Source organism: Cupressus sempervirens, chromosome 2, assembly GCF_028749045.1.
Source record: "Cupressus sempervirens isolate cs-2001-9-10 chromosome 2, ASM2874904v1, whole genome shotgun sequence".
In the NCBI taxonomy this organism is placed as follows: Eukaryota; Viridiplantae; Streptophyta; class Pinopsida; order Cupressales; family Cupressaceae; genus Cupressus; species Cupressus sempervirens.
Window position 1 is genome coordinate 596,833,490 of NC_143119.1, and position 20,666 is coordinate 596,854,155.

Consider the following 20,666-nt stretch of genomic DNA (forward strand, 5'->3'; position numbering starts at 1 on the left):
ATCACATATATTTGTTAAAATTCAAACACAAACTTGCACACGCACACACATTCCTATTACTATTTAATTCTAAGAAGGGAAGACAAATGTGAGTCCAAGGATGTGCTTGTCTAAATCCAAGCAATGACATTGTTGCAAGATAAGGTAGGGATTGACAACCCTAACTACCGTGCAAGCAAAGTCCCAACATATGCTAAGGGCTTGGATTCCTGAAATTTGAGGGACCCCACTGTAGTTGGTCTCTAGGCACCTTGATTATACACCCAATCCTTCCTTTTGTAGGTTGGGATAGTAATAAGGTCAATATACATGTCCATAAATAGCTTAGTTGGATTAAATGAATGAATAATCATTTTAACTTGATTAAATTATTGTTGTTTTACCCATTTGACTTCGACAAAATATTAGAATTGACTTAATCTAGAATGACTAAGTCATCCTTATACAATTCAACATTACTCTTTATGTTGGATAATGAATACATCATTCCCAAAAAGTCACATGAAATTATGTATATAAAATTGCCTAGAATTATTCTAATTTTATTGAAGAATAATTTTATTTTGGGATTATATTTATTAGGGGTATAGGAAAAAGGGCAATATAATTATTATAGTCTTATTTGTAGGACACATTTTAAATTTTTGAGGTGTTAACATGGTTATTATTATTTATTGTGTGTTGAAATTGTGGAGTGAGCGTATTGTTCAAATAATATTAAGATCAATTGTAAACCTTTTGTCCTGTTATATATCTACTTAAATAACTTTGAATTAGTTCTACAAGTCCAAAAACTAATTGTGAGTTTTACATGATCAAGCCTAAATCTATAAGGGGTTCTTATCATAGTAGGGATGGTTACATTGGAAGTAACTATCAAATTCATTATTGTAAGCCATCTATAGTAATTTTGACAATCACAAACCAAATGCCAACCTATCTAAAGTTTGATCTTTGCCCTTAGATTTACCATACATTTTAGTCTAGTGGGTATGAATGAGTGGTTAAGATTGAGATTGATCACAATGAAGGCTTGGCTTACTAAAAGAATATTTGGACACAAGTTTGTATCATTGAGTATAGATTAACAATATTATTTACCAAAAAAACATATTTGTGTAATTAGTTGATTTTTTTATAATAGAAAATAAATTAAGTTGGAATAGTGATAAGGTCAATATACATGTCCATAAATATACACAAGTAACTTAGTTGGATTAAATGAATGAATAATCATTTCTACTTGATTAAATTATTTTATTTTTACCCATTTGACTTCGACATAAATATTAGAATTGACTTAATCTAGAATGACTAAGTCTAAGCCTAACACGAGACATTACAATTCAACATTACTCTTTATGTTGGATAATGAATAAATCATTCCAAAAAGGTCATGTGAAATATAAGATTCTCTAGAATTATTCTAATCTTATTGAAGGATAATATTATTTTGGGACTATATTTATTAGCGGTAATATGATTATTATAGTCTTATTTGTAGGACACATTTTAAATTTTTGAGAAGGTGTTAATATCATTATTATTTTTTATTATGTGTCGATATTGTGGAGTGAGAGCATTGCTCAAATACTATTAAGATCAATTATAAATATTTTGTCCTATTATATATCTACTTGAAAAACTTTGAATTAGCTCTACAAGTCCAAAAAATAATAATGAGTTTTACATGATCAAGCCTAAATCTATATTTATCATAGTAGACATGGCTACATTCAAACTAAGTATCAAATTTATTATTATAAGCCATCTATGGTAATTTTGACAATTACAAACCAATTGCCAACCTATCTAGAGTTTGATCTTTGCCCTTAGATTTACCCTACATTTTAGTCTAGTGCATATGAATGATTGGTTAAGGTTGAGCTTTATCACAATGAAGACTTGAGCGTACTACAAGAAAATTTGGACACAAGTTTGTACCATTGATTATAGATTAACTGTATTAATTACCAAAAAACTATATTTGTGTAATTGGTTGATTTTTTATAATAAGGAATAAATTTTAGTGGTATAGGCCTTAGAAATGTTGTATGGCATAACCCTACTTGAAGGTTGCTATTTTTTATTTTTAAGACTATTAAAGGTTGTGTAACATTATTTCACCTTGTGTTTTACAATTTTATTGCCATTCAACATCATTCTTTATATTGATATTTATTCTTTAATTAAGTGATATCAAAATAAAAGTCAATCCTAAGTGGGAATTTTATTTTATTTTTATATTTAGAATTATTTAATAAATTAGTTATTTTAAATTGTCCAAAGCTCCAAGTGTTCTAGTAAAATACAATGAAGTGATTTTAACGTTAAAAAGTATACTCTCGCCTCCTAACAAGTTGTTTTAGATATTAATTAGGTTAGTATTAAGAGAGTAGAAACCTTACAATATTGACCATTTGGAACGTGTAAATATTGTTAATTCAACCACAACTTACTAAAATAAATAAAAACAAAGGATAATATTCATCTATGGGAATTTGATCAAGTAAAACTGGATTGTTTGTTGTACTATGATTGAAACTAGAAGACTTACTACCTAGTTCTATGTGTTTGCAAGGTACAATAGGAACATTAGAATTTTTTTTTTCAAGGCCCTAGTGAAATTGATTTTAGAGGATGATGTGGTGCATTCAACAAAGTTGTCACAAGTATATTGATGAGAAAATTCAAACTTATATTTGGAAGCTTCATTTTCTTTTGGATATTTTCGTTTACTACAAAAGTATATTTTTATGGTTGGGATAAACTCAAACAAGACCTTTTAGCCAATAACGAACATGAGAATTTTGTTGTGTTAAAAAAGGATTAAATCTAACTATGAGTAAGAACAACTAGAATGTGTGTGTGTGTGGAAACCTTGTTAGAAGAAAAATCATGGTAGGAATGGAACCCATCAATGATTACTTTGTAGAAGTAATAATCTTGTTAAAGGTTTAAGTACAAAAGGTGGAATGCACTTGCATTCAAGCACACTATCTAGAGCTTACTTCTTCGATTATAACATATAAAGGCTCAATACCATATAAAATGATTGCACTACAATCCAAAACAATGAACTAAGAAATAACATCAATTATGCTTATATAGTTCCATGTAGGTATAATACAAAATCATCCACCTAACCTCTATAATCATGTTCTTCATAGACATAACATGTCAACATATCATCTCCACATTTCTCTTTGCTTCTATATATCAAATCAATACAAAAACTCAATTTTATATAACCATTTACGAAAGCAATAACTCAACTAGTCAGCCTCAAGAACATAAGTGTAATGTGTAGAATTTTGGAAAAATATATTCAAAAATATTCATGCAACTTAAAACAAATACATAGATATCATCAATCATGTTGGCTCTATCAATTGCAACTCTCAAACCAATTGGGTCATCAATCTGTTAGGATCATTGATCAATCCAATAGCTAACTGAAACTTCTTTATAGATGGCATTGCTATAATGATACCTATAACTTCATAACTCGAGAAAATGATAACATCAATAGGTGTAAACATAGAATATCACAATATACACCTTATAGAAACTTATCCTAGATACATGAGTTAGAACATACTTTGATGTCTATATTGGTATACATTGTCCATGTTCTTCTATACTTAGTCAATTTATCAATTTGACTTCTAGTATAACCAAAATACAACAAGTGAACAATAGAAAAATGTATGGTTGTCATCAATGACAACATACAAGATATGATATCAATTTCTCTTTCCAATAATCTCTCCCTTTAACATTGATGGCAACACTCAATGAAAAAAGACTAAGTGCCCAAACAAATTGCCAAATTCCAAAAAGATTTCTCCTTGGCCACAAATGTGTGCTCCCCCTAAGTTGATTATCTCATTTTTTAGGCCTTATCTCACCCCCTTTTCCATCAATGGAAAAGGTCATGAATCTCTACTAAATTGAGAACTACCAAAATCCTATATAATCCTTCTGTACACACAAGTATGAAAAAATACTCTTACAAGAGAATAAATACTTTTGAGAAATTATTTCTCAGAGAAACAAAATTTCAATCCCAACTTTTCATGTGTTTGCATACATGATCTACAAGTTGTTGATGAAAAAAGGGAACTTATGTATTATATGTTCAACAATTGTACTATTTGTTATTGATATCAAATGTTTGACATATTATATCATCTTATTACCATGTATTTAGCAAATACATTATTTAGGGCACTGAGGAACCAAGGAGGAATTGAGAAAGGAAACTTTTTAGGTACCAACTAAAATAATCAATGGAAGTAATTTTAAATGGTGAATTACCTTATCGAACTATGAAAAACCAAGACTTATCAGTAAAGCAATCTCTTATCAATGAAGTGGAAATGTCTAGCTTTAGGTTAGGCAAAGGAAGATTGTTCAAGAATCTTGTACAGAAATGGAAATATGACTTTGCGATCATTGGATCTAGGTTTAGGGTTTGTGGCATACAAAAGGAGGAGAGAGAGAGAGAGAGAGAGAGAGAGAGAGAGAGAGAGAGAGAGAGAGAGAGAGAGAGAGAGAGAGAGAGAGAGAGAGAGAGAGAGAGAGAGAGAGAAGGTATCATGACTGGAAGAAGTGGCTGAAAAAAGAAGAAGAGATTGAGCTATTAGAGCAGAGAAGCAAAAAGTGTGATACAATCATAGAAGCATGACTAATCGTATGTTGTTGTATTGAATAGCTTTAAGGGATATAATATACCAAGGTAATGCAAGTTACAAATCATTTTCATTTTTGTTACCTTCTTATCATTGTAATAGTTTAAATCCCTTGAAAGGATTTAAAGCATTGAAATCCTTTAGCAAGTGTTAGGGTTAATAAGTCAGAAACAACAATTACATGTAAATATAACCAATATTAGAAAAATAATAAATTGCATTGAAGAAAATAAAAGACACAATGATTTAACATGGTTCATCCAATCCCTAGGCTATACCCTCCAAACAATAAGTCCAATATTCTTATTATCTAGTGATTACAACTTGATTACAATATGTAATCCCTTACAACTTAATAATGTCGTAAGAAGATACAATCTCATCATACATTATGAAATCCCTAACCCTAAGCCATTTTATACAAGTTTTTTGTTACTTACAAAATTAGGGCTAGAATAAACTGGCCAATAGAAAAATATAAATCCAGACTCATTTTACAATACTAAATTCATTTTTGGCTTTGAGGTTGTTGCCCTTCGACCCCCCTTATATCCTGACATGCAGTGCACCTACGACTGCTGATCCCAGGACCCCACAAGAGGCCCTACCACTTTATCTCTAGAGCATGGGGCCACTTCCCCCAAAACCATGTAGTAAAGTCTAGGGGAAAACCACACCAAATGAATTGGGGAAAACATGACTTTCAAGTTTGATTAGGCTCCATATAACAACAAGGTTACTCTTAGCAGAGAAAAGATCCTAATAGATCTAGATGAAAATCCTATTACAAGGTTCACTTAAAAGTATTTTGTAACCCTTAACGAGTTAAGCTCATAATAGAGTGTATTCCAAAGAGCACAATATCTATGAGTACCATTTCACATCATGGTTTTTACCCAAATTGGGTTTCCATGAGATAAACATTGGTATTATTATTGTGCCTATGCTTTTACTTTTTTATGTGGTTGATGGTACACTTAACCAATAACAACATTACAGAAAAAATTGAATCTTATTAGCAAATAGTCTAAAAGTTAATGAAAAAGTTTGTTAGTTTGGTGATTATTGATTCAACCCCATCCTCGTCTCAGTAATCAATCCTATACTTACTTAGGTATCAGAGCTTTGGTCCTTGATGTGGAAGCCTAACTACTTAGGGACTCAATATGTATAGGAAATAAGCACCAAAGTGATGGAGTGCAAGGTAGGAGAATCCCCAAAGGAGATGTCCTAGCCCCAAATAAATAACCACACAACGGAAACAAAACAACTAAAATTACAATAACAATTCTGCGAGATTCCTCAAGATCCAATCCAAACACTAATCCCAGCTAGTCCAGATCCACACCCTAGTAAAAATCTCCAAGGTAATCTTAACTTGTGCTCCCAAGCCCACTAAGAAATCTCCTAGTTTTCCAAGCCATAGCTACTAGTCTTCTCAAAATTTGCTCCTACACTTCATCATCTTCTCCAAGCTAGATGACAATGACTAAAAGACTCCACAAGACCCCTACTTATACCCAACTAAGCCACAAGTCGGCCCAATTCATTAAAAATTAAATTAAATCCTTACATTAAATATATGTTGAGCTACAAGTCAGCCTCCAATGGCTATTAAATACCAAAATGCCTTAGAAGGATTACAACAAAAATTAAATGCACATATGAGAGACAACCAAAACCCAAATAGGTCCACACAAACTCCCAGATCGATCCACATCACAATCACATGCTACATTCATTAAATGTTTCAACTTGATCAAGAAAATCTACAAGAACTTCAGTCAGAAAAATAACACACTGTTGAGTGTCAAAAAACTCCCAAGCACTACCGAGTAACCAACACATGTCAAGAAACCAATACATGTCGAGCACAACAATGAGTGCTAAGCAATAGAAGATATTGAGCTCCTTCGGCAATCAAGTCCCTTCAATGACTATGCTTCTCAACTAAAACTATACCGAACAACATTTGAGCACCACTCCTTTGGTAACCATGTCCACAACTCTTTGCCAGAATCCCTCGAACATGCAAGATTGTAGAAAACAATAGAATGCTCCTACATCAGACACCCCAAGTTTGAAAAGATGTTCTCAATAGCTGGAAGAACATCTTCTGGGATTTGACACATAAATCCCAAACTGGCTCTTCACATACATGTCCTCCAAGTCTTCAACTCGTACACTCTTTCCCTTGTTCCACTTGTACTTCTTCACATCCATCCTCAATGTTCCACGGGTCTTCTTTCCATGTTGATCTCTAAACCTCTCAGAATTTGCCAACTCAACTCGACTACCAATACTTAGGTTCCTTCTACTGAGCTCTTCATTCTACAAAAGAATTGGGGAATGTTTCCTGCCACCTTTCACAATTGTAAACACATTCTTAACACAATTGTGCACAACCCTAAAATCATACTACCAAGTTCTACCAAGCAACACATGACAATTTTTCATGTCCACAATATCACAAAACGCTTGATCCTTATACTGCCCAGTCTAGAAATAAAGAAGGCATTGCTTCCTCACTTCCAAAACATGTTCACCTTGCAACCAACCAATCTTATAAGGATAAGGATGTCTCATTCTCTTCAAACCAAGTTTTTGAACCATCTCCTCAGCAAGAAGGTTATTAGTACTACCACCATCCACAATCACATTGCAAACTTTACCACCAAACTTACAAATGAGTTTTGAAAAAACTTGTCCTCTGACAAGATTCTGTTTTCTCTGACCAATCAACACTTGCCAAGCTAGCAAACTCTCTCCTTGCTCAGGTTGACTGTCTTGGACTTCAACTTCATTAACAACAACAACTCTCCTACCATGATGACATTTAAATGATCTATGCCCTGCTTCACGGCATTTGTAGAAAGTACCCCTAAACTCAACTGCACATGTCCTCCTCTTATGTTCAATAGCATCTGGTTCATCTTCTGCACTTGGTTTAGCCTTTGCCAAGTTTTCCTACTTCTCCTTTCCTCTAGCATTAACTTGACTTTTCCTCTTCAACTTATCTTCTACCTTTAGAACATATTGATAAGCATCCTCAACTGAATCAATCTTCAACATGCCAAGCTTATCTTGGATATTGAATCTCAAACCATTAATGTATCAAGCTACCTTCTCCTTTGACAATTATTTATGCCTAAATTGAGTAGTCAACTTGTAGAAATCCTTGGTATAATCTATCACAATCATAGCTTTCTTCTTTAGATTCTACAACCTTTTAAACAACTCAAGTTCATAATCAGAAGGAATGAACTTAGCCTTCATCTTAGTCACCATCAATCTCCATCTAGTGATCTTCATTTCACCTTCCTCTTTTTTGTCTCTTTGTAGTTCCTTCCACCAAAGAGTAGCATGTCCTTTCAGGTTAGTTTGTGCCAAACTTACTCTGAGTGGATCCCCAATATCCTCAAGCTCAAAGTAGTCTTCCAATTCACCAATCTAATCAATTAGGTCTCTATGAGTTAAAGTATTGGAGAAATTAGAAACCTCCATCTTATACTTCAACCGCAATTGAGATCCAAGTCTAACAAACCAGCCAACCCTAGTTCCAATAGGTCTCTCTACATGATCAATTTAGTCTTCACCACTTGATCCAACAATTTCAAAGTCTTCAACAACTTCCTCATAACCATCTTCAGTACCCACTTCTCGAGGTACACAAACAATAACACTTACAATTTCAGCAATCATGTCACTCTTCATCCATGCCTGCACCATCAGAAGTAGACCTCTCGGTTGGTCAGTCGATACGGTCGTTCGGTCACATTCCAGTTTCTTTTTTGCTGGGCAAATGATAGCCGCTATCGTTGATTCCCATCTGTTCTATCGGTCGAGCTGCCCATGGCGAATAGTAGGGCAATAATCTGCCCATTTGAATCTAGGCATAAAATTCTAGGTAAAATGTTTCCTATAATTATCAATTATCTATATGGGGGCCTAGCCATTTTATGGCCTATAATTTTATGGGGGGGGATCAACAACTAGTGGGACGGCGGGAGAATAGTAGGGGGGGCTGGGGTTAATAATAGTTGGAGGTGTCAAGGAAAGGTAGGCTTTGAATCGACTCCACTGCTTTCCACCCCGCTACTTATACCCATGATAGGTTCGAGTCCTCGGGCTTCACCGAGAGAGCTTGTTCAGGTAGAAGCAGCACCAGTTTCAGACCCAGCAGTTTTTGATCCGCCACCTCCAATAGTGAAATCTCAGATCTAAAACTGGCTTTAACCTCCTCCATTTTAGATCTAAAACTTGCTTTAACCTTCTTTGAGATCCTTTCTTCTACAACATCACTAAGACCATCAATTTCGCTAGGGTCCAATCTTCTTGGAGGCATCTTCCAAGATGGTCACAGACCCTCTGCAACAAATCCACAAATCCAGAAGATCAATCAACTCTACCAGATCAACATTCTCTTCCAACCTTCACCCAAGTCTTGGTGCAAACTACCTCAACTTCGGCAATCTTTCTACAAACTCAGGAACACCTTTGCTCTGATACCACGTAATCGAGTGCAAGGCCGGAGAATCCCAAAGGAGAGGTCCTATCCCCCAACAAATAACCACATAGTTGAAACACAACAACAAAGAAAGATCTGATATGACTGTAAGGCCTTCCTGGTTACAACCAAATAATACAACAATTACAATAACAATTTTGCAAGATCCCTCAAGATCCAATCCAAACACTAATCCTAGCTAGTCCAGATCCACACCTCGGCAGAAAGCTCCAAGGAAATCTTAACTTGTGCTCGCAAGCCCACCTAGACATCTCCTAGTTTTCCAAGCCACAACTACTAGCCTTCTCAAAATTCACTCCTACACTTCATCCTCTTCTTCGAGCTAGATGAAAATGACTAAAAGACTCCACAAGACCCCTACTTATACCCAACTAAGACACAAGTCAGCCCAGTTTATTAGAAATTAAATTAAATCCTTAAATTAAATATATGTTGAGCCACAAGTTGACCTCCAATAGATATTAAATACCAAAATTCTTTAGTAGAAGGCTTACAACACAAATTAAATGCACATATGAGAGATAACCAAGACCCAAATAAGTCCACACAAACTCCTAGATTGATTGACGTCACGATCACACACTACATGCATTAAATGCTTCAACTCAATGAAAATATGCAAGAACTCTAGTTAGTACCAACACACTGTCAAGCGTCAAAGAACTCCCAAGCACTACTGACAAACCAACACATGTTAGACAACCAATACATGTTGAGCACAACAATGAGTGTCAGGCAATAAAATATGTCAAGCTCCTTTAGCGACCAAGTCCCTTCAATGATCGAGCTCATCGGCCAAAACTATACCCAACAATGACCCAACACCACTCCTTTGGTGATTGAGTCCACAACTCTTTGCCAAAATCCCTCCAACATGCAAGATTGCAAACAACCCTAGGATGCTCTCATATCACAAATTTTAACAAGTATGAAGATGATGATGGAATGTGGGCCAACAGGATGAAACTACACCTATCAAGTCTTGGAGACAATGTAGAAGACTATCTTAGCACAAACTATTTAGAAACATCTGATACTCTTGATGATGTGTAGAAGAAAAAAAAAACTAGTACACATAACAGTAATGATAGAATTGGATAGTGCTTTGAACAACTCAGAGTATGTTGACATTCAAAACTTCCCAATGATCAAATAGATGTCAGACACACTATTACAAGTACACAGTGGAGACATGAATTTTCTAGAAGCTAAGGTAGAAGGACTTAAAGGAAAAATGGATGGCATGAGAATAGGTGAAAATGATACTGTTTCTCAATATGGAACAAAAATCAAAGAATTTTTTTCTACAATGAAAGGAGATGGAGAAACTATTGAAGAAAGTGAAGTTGTAAGTAAAATGTTGAGAACTTTACCTACCTAAAATGCAACTAGAGTTTCAATTATATAAGAACTTAGAAAAATTGATAAAAGTAATATTACCATTGATTCCTTATCGATAGGATAACAATGTTTCAACTAAGCAATTATGATAATAGTCAACCAACTAGTGAAGTTTCACTTCAAACTTCAACAAGCGAAGAATCACACTGAAGAAGAATATTGTTGATGATAGAGAATATGAAGGCTTAGCAGAAGAAAAGAAAGAGTTGGAGGCCCTAATCACAAAAAGGTTTCCTAAAGGAAAAGTTATATACAAAGGAAAGAGTCCTATTACATGCTCAAATTATAGGAAAATTGACCATTTTGTGCATAGATGTCCTAACAAACCAAAGAAAGAGAGAAATGAAGAAAAGGTGAAGCAGTACAAAAAGAACAAACACTTTGGATAAAAGGGAAAGAAGGCATGTTACATAGTTGAGGATGAAAATAATGAAGATGACATAGATGGAGATGATTAAGAAATAATTTTTGTTTATGTAGAAGAAGACCCATCTATGGACAAGGAAATTATTGGAGAATAGAAGGCACCAATCTCAAGCATGGTCAAAAATAATGATTGGATCATTGACAGTGGTTTCTCTGACCACATGATTGGAGACAAGTACAAGTTTGCAACTATGGAGCAGTGTGATGGAGGATTAGTAAAATTTAGAAAAAAACTAACCTATGTAATCAGAGGAAAAGGTACAATTAATCTAACTAATGATACTATATGTGATGAAGTTTATTGAGAAAATGGTTTCTAGTACAATATTTTAAGTGTTTGTCAATTAAATAACAAAGGATTCAAGTTTGAGTTTGGTAATGGAAAATGAAAAATATTTAAAAAGAATGGAAAACTACTTGCTATCATTGAACAAACAAAAAACAATTTTTTAAAGTTGTATACCTCACTAGGTCATTATCTAATTACTAAACTAGAAGAGACCTAGTTATGGCATAAGAGATTGTGTCATGTAAACTTTGATAACTTAGAAAAAGTAATAAAAACAAAAATTGTAAGAGGAATACCGATGGTGAACAAATTGAGAGTATTGTATGTAAGGAACGCCAGGTTGTGAAAATGACTTGCTCATGTTTTTAAGGTAAAAAGTATTCAACTCATAACATATTAGAATTAGTACAAATAATTCTTTGTGCTCCTATTGGTCTTGAAAACTATCATGGAGATAAATTATTTATATTATTTGTTGATGACCATTCAAGGATGATGTTTTTTATGTTTGTAAAAGAGAAATCAGAAGCATTTGATGTGTTTAGAAAGTACAAGGTTGGAGTGAAAAAAGAAATAGGAAGAACCTTGAAATGTCTTAGATCAAATAGAGGAGGTGAGTTTACATCTAAAAATTTCAACCCATAATGTAAAGAGAATCAAAAGACAAATGACAACACTGACAACACCAAAAATGCCCCAAAAGAATGGTATTGCAGAAAGTAGAAACATATCCATAGTCAAATGTGAAAGAACACTCAAATTTTGGAGAGAAGCTATTAGCATAGAAGTCTACACACTTACAGAGTACAACTCAAGAAAGGAGTAAACAAGATGTTGTATGAAATTTGGTATGGAAGAACACCTAATGTAAGTTATTTCAAAATCTTTGGTAGTGGATGAAAAAAATGGAGAGTTTGACATCAAAAGTGAAGAAAGAATATTTCTAGTATATTCAACCAAAGCAAAGAATACAAGTGTCTAAACTTAAATACACATAAAATTGTGGAGAGTGCAAATGTAAAAATAGATGAATTCTCTAAACATAATAAAGAAAAAAAAAACTAGAGGAATACAATGAATTGATATACTTTGTACTTGAGAAGAAAGGAACACAACAAATAGTTGAAGGAACTGATAATGCTCTACTAACAACACCTTGACAAGGACAAACTAAAGAGAAAAACCAAAACACCGAAGTACATACTCAACCACAACTTATAAAAAATAATTGGAGATAGAAATGAAGGATTATTAACTAGAAGTAAGCTAAGAGAAAGGAACTTTACATGCTTAATGTCAGAGATGTAACCTAAAATGGTAAAAGATGCTTTGAAATATGAAGATTGGAAACAAGCTATGAGGGAAGAACTGGAACAAATTGAGAAGAATTAAACTTGGTCACTAATTCCCAAACCTAAGGACAAAAAAGTTATCAAAACAAAATGGGTATTTAGAAGAAAACTAAATTAAAGTGGAAAAGTAATCAGAAATAAGGCAAGATTGGTTTGCAAGGCTATGCATGGGAAGAAGGATTAGATCATGGAGAGACATTTGCACTTTTGCTAGATTAGAAGGTGTAAGAATATTACTAGTCTATGCAACCTATAAAGGATTTAAGGTTCATCAAATAGATGTTAAAGCTGCATTTCTGAATGGAGTATTGGATGAGGAAGTATACATTGAACTTCATGAAGATTTTGTTACAAAGAAAGGAAAATAATTGGTATGTAGGCTACACAAAGCTTTATATGGACTAAAATAGGCACTGAGAGCATGGTATGAAAGGCTACATTCTTATTTGATCAAAATAGGATTTTTCATAGAAAGTAATAGATGTAACATGTATCTTAAGACCAAAAGCAAAAATAGGGTCTTAATTGCTGAAATTATTGTAAATGGCATAATAATTGGAGGAGATGAAGCATTGAGTAGATCATTTGCGAAAGAGATGATTAATGAGTTTGAAATGTCTATGATTCGAGAAATAAAGTTCTTTATTGGACTTCAAGTACAATAGATGAAAAATAATATCACTATCACTTAGTCAAAGTACATAAAGGAGATACTAAAGACATTTGATGGAATAGTCTAAACCTGTCAATTGACCGATGGTTACCAGTTGTAAGCTATCAAAAGAAGATGAATCCAAGGAATTATATGAAACACTATATAGATCAATTATTGGGAAGCTAAAGTATGTTGTTCATAACATACCTCACATAGCTCAAGTAGTGGGAATTGTTGCAAGGTTTTGATCACAACCAAAGGAATCACACTTGACATTAGTTAAAAACATATTTTGATATCTTAGAGGCACTAAAGATTTCAGTTTATGGTATGAGAAGTGAGAAGACTTTGATCTTAAAGTCTACACAAATGTAGACTGATGGCATGACAAGTGAAGGATCATTTTTTCTTGGGAGAAAGGCTAGTTTCATGGATAAGCAAGAAGAATAATTGCATTTCACAGTCTACTATAGATGCCAAATATATGATAGTTGCAATCAATTGTCACCAAGTTGCATGGATGAAATAGATTCTAGAGGGAATACAATAAACAAGTGAAGAACTAGTTGTTATACATTATGAAAACACTAGTGCTATCAATATATCCAAGAATCCGATAATGCACTAAAAAAACATATAGCAATAAAATATCATTTTGTGAGAGAACAAGTGAAAACTAAAGAAGTTAGATTGGAATATATTCCCACTATGGAACAAGTTTCTAATATATTTACAAGGCCATTACTAAGGGAGAGATTTGAGTACTTGAGAAGAAAGCTAGGAGTCATATCCCTATCATAAATCAAATAAGTAGATGTAGTGTACATTAGTTTATGAAGCACTTAACAAAGTATCTTTTGCATGGGCTGATTTAAGTGTTGGCTTCTTGAGGGTGAAGTGATCTTAAAAGAAGGAAACATGAACACAATAATTAGGATATGAAACAAATTTGAAAAAGGTTTGACACCTTTGGAATTATTGTCAAAGGGGGAGAAGATATGAAATACATAAAATAATTACAAGTTGTTTACAAGTTTTTAATGAAGAAAGGGAACTTATGTATTGTATGTTCATCAGCTATAGTATTTTTCATTGATACATCTTATTTCATCTTGTTACCATATCTTAGAAAATACATTGTTTAGGGCATAGAGGAATGAAGGAGGAATTGAGAAGGGAGACTTATTGGGTAACAATTGGAATAATCAATGGAAGAAGATTTAAATGGTGAATTACCTTATCAAACTATCAAAAACTAAGACTTATCGCTAAAGTAATCTCTTCTCGGCAAAGAGAAAAAGTAAAGCTTTAGGTTAAGAAAATGAAGATTGTTCAAGAAGCTTCTACATGGATTGAAATATGTCTTTGTGATAATTGGATATAGGTTTATGGTTTGTGACATGTAAAAGGAAAATAGAGAGATGAATAGAATGTATCATGTCTGGACGAAGCAGCTAAAAAAAGAAAAAGAAAAAAAGACACAGAGCTATTGGAGCACAAAAGAAGAAAGAGTATTATGATCGTAGAATGATATTTAATGGTATGTTGTTATATTGAAAATATTTAAGTGATATCATATAGTGAGGCAATGCAAGTTAGATCATTTTTATTTATGTTATCTTCTTATCATTGTAACAATTTAAATCCCTTGAAAGGGTGGTGTTAATTAGTTTCTTGTAAAACCTCTAACAAGGTAGCAATCTTAGATTAGAGTGTTGAAATACTTTAGCAAGGTTACTCTTAGCATAGTCAAGATCCTAATAGATCTAGTGGAAAATCATGTAACAAGGTACACTTACCAATGTTTAGTAACCCTTAATTGGGTAAACTCCTAATAGAGCATATTCCAAAAGAGTACAACATTTGTGAGCACTATTCTCAAACTATGGTTTTGACCCAAATCAAGTTTCCATGAGATAAATATTGGTGTCACTATTATGTGGATTCTTTTACTATTTCATTTGATTGATGGTACAGTTAAATTATAACAATATTATAAGAAAAACTAAATCTTATTAATAGATATAACATAAAGTTAAACAAAAAGTTTGTTAGTTTGTTGATTACTGATTCACCTCGCCCCAGTAATCAATCCTCTACCTACATCGTTATTCTCTCTACAATCCAAATTTTTCCACAAATTTCATAACATAACTTCTCTACATTAACCAAATTAATTACATTGAGATATTCATGTGGTGTAATTGCTTCCTTCAAACCTCTCAAGAAAATGTCAAGCTTGGGAGTGATTGATTTTAGAAGTTCATTGATCCTTCCCTTAATTCTATTGCTTTTACTGATAAGTGTTTTGATTTTATTATTCAATTAAGTCACTTGAACTACATGGACTAATGCTCTTTCCTTCAAAGCATCAAATTCTTATGAAATTCAAGTTAGCTTTACTTCACTATACTTTATGATTTTGTCAATATCACAAGCACATCTAGGATATACAAAAAAAGCTTTATAGATTTTATCTCCTTTTGATAATGCATCCTTCAACTATTGAATAGAAACTCCCTATGGAATTTTATTGGTGACAATTAATGAGTTTATCTTACTAAATCTCCTAACATCAACTTCATTAAATTTTTTTAACATTGCAGACTTCTCCAAATATACAAAATGATTATTAGTGCATTCAACAAGCCTTCAATTTGAGTTGATATCTTCATTTTGATATGTTGAATAGGTTGTTGGTATGCAATGGTATTGAGGGGGTGGTATGAGGGGAGGGGAGGGGAGGGGAAGGGAGGGGAGGGGGGTGTGGGGTGGTGAATTAGAACTACATCTAAATCACTAATTCTAATTGTTGATCTAGATATATCAAACTATTCTACCAAAACACTTACCAAATAAAAAAAACTCAATTTATTGATCAATCACGGAAGCACAACACATTTTATATTTATTTTGGTATCATGAAAACCTTTGTTAGAGGGTGAAATCCATGGTGAGGATGGCACCCACAAGACTTCTAGTGTAGTCAAAAGGTTGTCCTGTTAGGAGCTTACAAATACCCTTTTTGAGGGTTTACCCTATCGAGAGTTTTTTGTACACTATTAGGAGTAAAAGAAGATTTGTTAGGATCTACCTCAATTAGAGGATTTAGAACTCCTAAGATTCCACCTTATTAAAGGATTTACAATAGAAATATGAGTCAAGGTTCAACCCAATAAAGGGATTGCCCTCATTGCAACTATTATGTAACAATGGTGAGTGATCTATATATTGCACTTCTTACCTATCAAATCCATTCTACTCTGCTCAAACTATAACCTTTCTCTACTTAATCTCTGCTTCTCCACATGATCACACTTTCTACAATCACATCCACACTTTGCATTCACATCTCTCTATTTCTCATACTATTCCTCTTCTCTTTGACTATAACTAACATGTACTCATTATTTTGCCACTTAATCTTCACCTTTTATATTAAAAAATTCTCATGCTTATTCGTTGTTTACTTTATATATCTCCATATCCTTTACATATTTTAGATCACTATCTTGATTGTCATTAGGTTTACTAGAGTAATTCTCTAGAATAGTCAAAATGTGACTGACTTGTATAAACTTCATCGTGAATCTTCTTATGTATCTTTCTTCCATCTACTAATTGTCGATTTACTATTACTCCATCCAAGAAAACACATCAACACTTCTTTGTCTTCAATCGTATGAATCATATTGTTCATCTAATAATCATTCTATCATAGGTAACCTATGAGCACATTACCCAATCACATCCTGACATGTAGATTATTGGTCACCTCTCATCATTATGAACTACATAGGCATCTTAGAAACTCCTCCTATGATCACTAATAATAGATTCCTCTTTACTATCACTTTTCCCTAACATATTGGTCATGGTTGAGTGCCACCAATCATATTCCTTATCTCACCACTAGTTTCCATCAATAAAAACCTTTTACAAATCATAATTGGACACACCTCTTAGCCACTCAATATCTTCTTGTCAATGCCAAATGCTAACAATCTCCCCCTATGGCATCTATGAAAAAACCTTATATGTTGATTGTGAAAATGTTGATCTTGTAATTTTTCCCCTGTTCTCTATGTATATTTCTTTATAGTTCATATCTTTCTCCCCTATTATGTCATTTGTTGTTGTACCCATATGTGGGTACTCTTTCTATTTTTAATTTTACCGTTCCAATAATTTCAACCTCATTATTTCCCCATTTTTGTCAATAACAACAAAGGTAATTCACAACCTGTCAAATACTTCTTTGAATTCTTTCTTGGTTCTCTCCAATGAATTCTTCAAGTATGATCTTATGACTAACTACCCTTGTAAATTTGTTGCTAAGTCTTCCATTTAGTCGAAGGCACTCATGTTAGATAGACAAAGTAGTTTGTTTGCATTCTTCTAGTATAGGGAATAAATAAGATTGTAACTCCAATAGCATAACCATCCTCTTTCCTTTTTCAAATTATATTTTTTTTATGGGATCAACCTTACCTTTGAATTGTATTTTAATGATTACCTTAAAATTGGATCAAACTATTTAATCAATTAGTCTATTTCCTTTTGTGCTACACTCTTGCATTTCTCTAAATTATCTGTAAATTATGACAATTTTGATACTTTGAGCATTGCCATTTTTTCAACATCTTTTATTATTGTCTTTTCTTCATTGACCTCTTCTAAAAAAGTTGCCCTAACTTTGTCTATTTTTCACATTAATTGTTCTTTCTTCTTCATCTCATAATTATATTCTACAATTTTGAGTTAACATTGTCTCCAAATCTATAAATTTCTCTACAATAGCTTTGATCAAGTGTCCATTTGATCAAACTAGGCTTGCATCTAGATCACATTCAACATCAGGTATTGATTCTCTAAGAATATGATGAGGGTGCAACTTGAGACAAAAATAAACATAGTAGAGAGAGGGAAAATTGTTACTATCTAAAATAAGAATATACTACATACATTATAATCTATATAGACCAAACTACATGCCTAGTGGGCTACACTATTATTAGATTCTCGAGATCAACCCTTTTGACAACACCTTCTCCCAAACTCCTTCAAGAAATTCCTTTTAACATCAAGGATGGGCCTTAAATGGCCTATCTTTGGTTTAGGGCTAAGAATATAATTTACATTTTGAAATTTGGAATTTGATGCCAAAATGGAGTTTCTAGAATTCAAATTAGAAGTTGGTGCAAAAATAGAAGGTTCTATAAAAAGTGGTACAACTTTCGGGAAGCATAACTGTTGATCCAAGAATCTAATTAAAAAATTGTTTACATCATCAAGAAACTCTCTGAGTGCTCTATATCCCTCTATATTTCCTATGGCCATCCCTCTTTATTTGGAGCCATATAAGTTGTTTAATGCCTCAAATATGACTTAGAAGCATTTTTAGGAGGTCTTTAGGCAACTTAAAACTGCTTTCAAATGGTAATACATTTTGACTTCATTCTTTTTCCAAAGTGCTTGAAATTTCAATCACAACCTTCCCTCCAACTCACACCCTCTAATTCTTCATAATTTCATCTCTCCAACCAAACAACCCATTTTCTACATTTGTAAGTATCCTGAGGTATGCCAAACTATTGAACTAGAAAAGTAAAAATGGAAATATATTTGCAATCTTGATTTTCCCTGAATTATATCCATATATGCAAACACATCAAATAGAAACTATCTCTAGATATATTCTTGAGTGATACTAGTTTGTCCTTACAACGTTGGATGTTCCTGCATCATACACCTAGAGCAATTTCAGAAGTGACCCTATTATGTCTCAGTTCGTTGAGAAAAATCCAAATGATCAACATTAACCTTATATAACTAGGTTGAGTCTTTGACATCTTCTCCTTTCCACTTCACTATGTACTTGTCATACTACATGTTTCTAGTATTCCTTCACATGTGACTATCGCAAATTTCTTCAATCTTCTCCTTCTTAGAGGTAGGAATTGGGCATTGCTCAAGTACCAATTCCTCTTTTATACCACCTTATTGATACTCTATTAAATCTAGAATATTGAAAATAAGAGAAAAGTTGGTTTTATCTGGCAACTCCACCTCATATGCACTCCTTGAATAATGTTTCTTCAAAATCTTGTAGATACCAAATTACGTCATCTTTAGCTTGTTGTAGATGCCCACTAGAAACTGATAGTTCCTCAAGTACACCATAAAATGATCTCCAACTTGGAACTCCTTATGCCTCCTCCTTTGATCTTCCCTATTCTTATATTGCATGTTTATTGTAGTGATATGTTTACACACTTTCTAATATAGGTCCTTGACATGTTCAACAAAGTCCTCTACCTCAACACTAGTCCTACTTCCTTGATCCATCTTCCTCAATTATGGTGTAGTCTTTGGACTACTCCCATACACAATTTGGAATGATGACCTATCAGTACTCTTGTTCACAAAACTATTTTAAGGAAAATTTTCTTGTGGTAGAATCAAATCCCATCCCTTGGGCTTATCACTTGCTAAGTATAATACCCCAAAATTGGCATCCTAAACCAATTTGGTACATTGGTACCAAAACATAAATCTCTTAATCAACAAAGTCATAATTTACTAGGCATTTTTGATCCTAATTGACTATACTTGATCTAAGTATCAATTGTAGAAAATCATAAATCTGTAATAATCACATACCTTTATTAATTCCTAAATAATGACTTGATTTGGCTAATAATACCTTCTAATAAAATTAATTTAAATAAAGTTCCTAAAGCATTAAATTAAATTAAATCACCTCTTTTAGCTAAATACCACATACAAATGGAATCAAATGCACTTTATTAAATAAAATACCCTTATTTCAATTATTAAATTTAATTATTCAATTAATTGAGAATATTCAAATATGAGGTAATATTTAATTAATAAATCAATTAGAATCTCCAAAATCTCCCCTTTAGTTCAAGAATGGAAATTTTGAGTTACCTTGAAAAAGAAAAGGAAACACAAGTTAACTACTTCATTTACTCTAAAAGCAAATAGTTAACTCCTTATATGGAAACTTCCCATTTGAATTGAACTATCATTTGATCTCAATAGTTTAATCGATTTGATTTCCATCATTGATCTATTCTAGGTTTTTCTATAAATTGAGATCTCATGTCTCTCATTTAGGGGGATGCAATTTATGAGTAAAGAAACTTTACTAGTTTGAGCACTCAATACTCTTGCATTCAAAGTAGCTTTTCTTTGCATTGTAACTTAAGTATTCTCATTTAGCTTAATATTAAAATCATGCTTAGATTAATTTTTCTTTCTTTCTTAGGTCAACATCTCCATATTTATATATCTT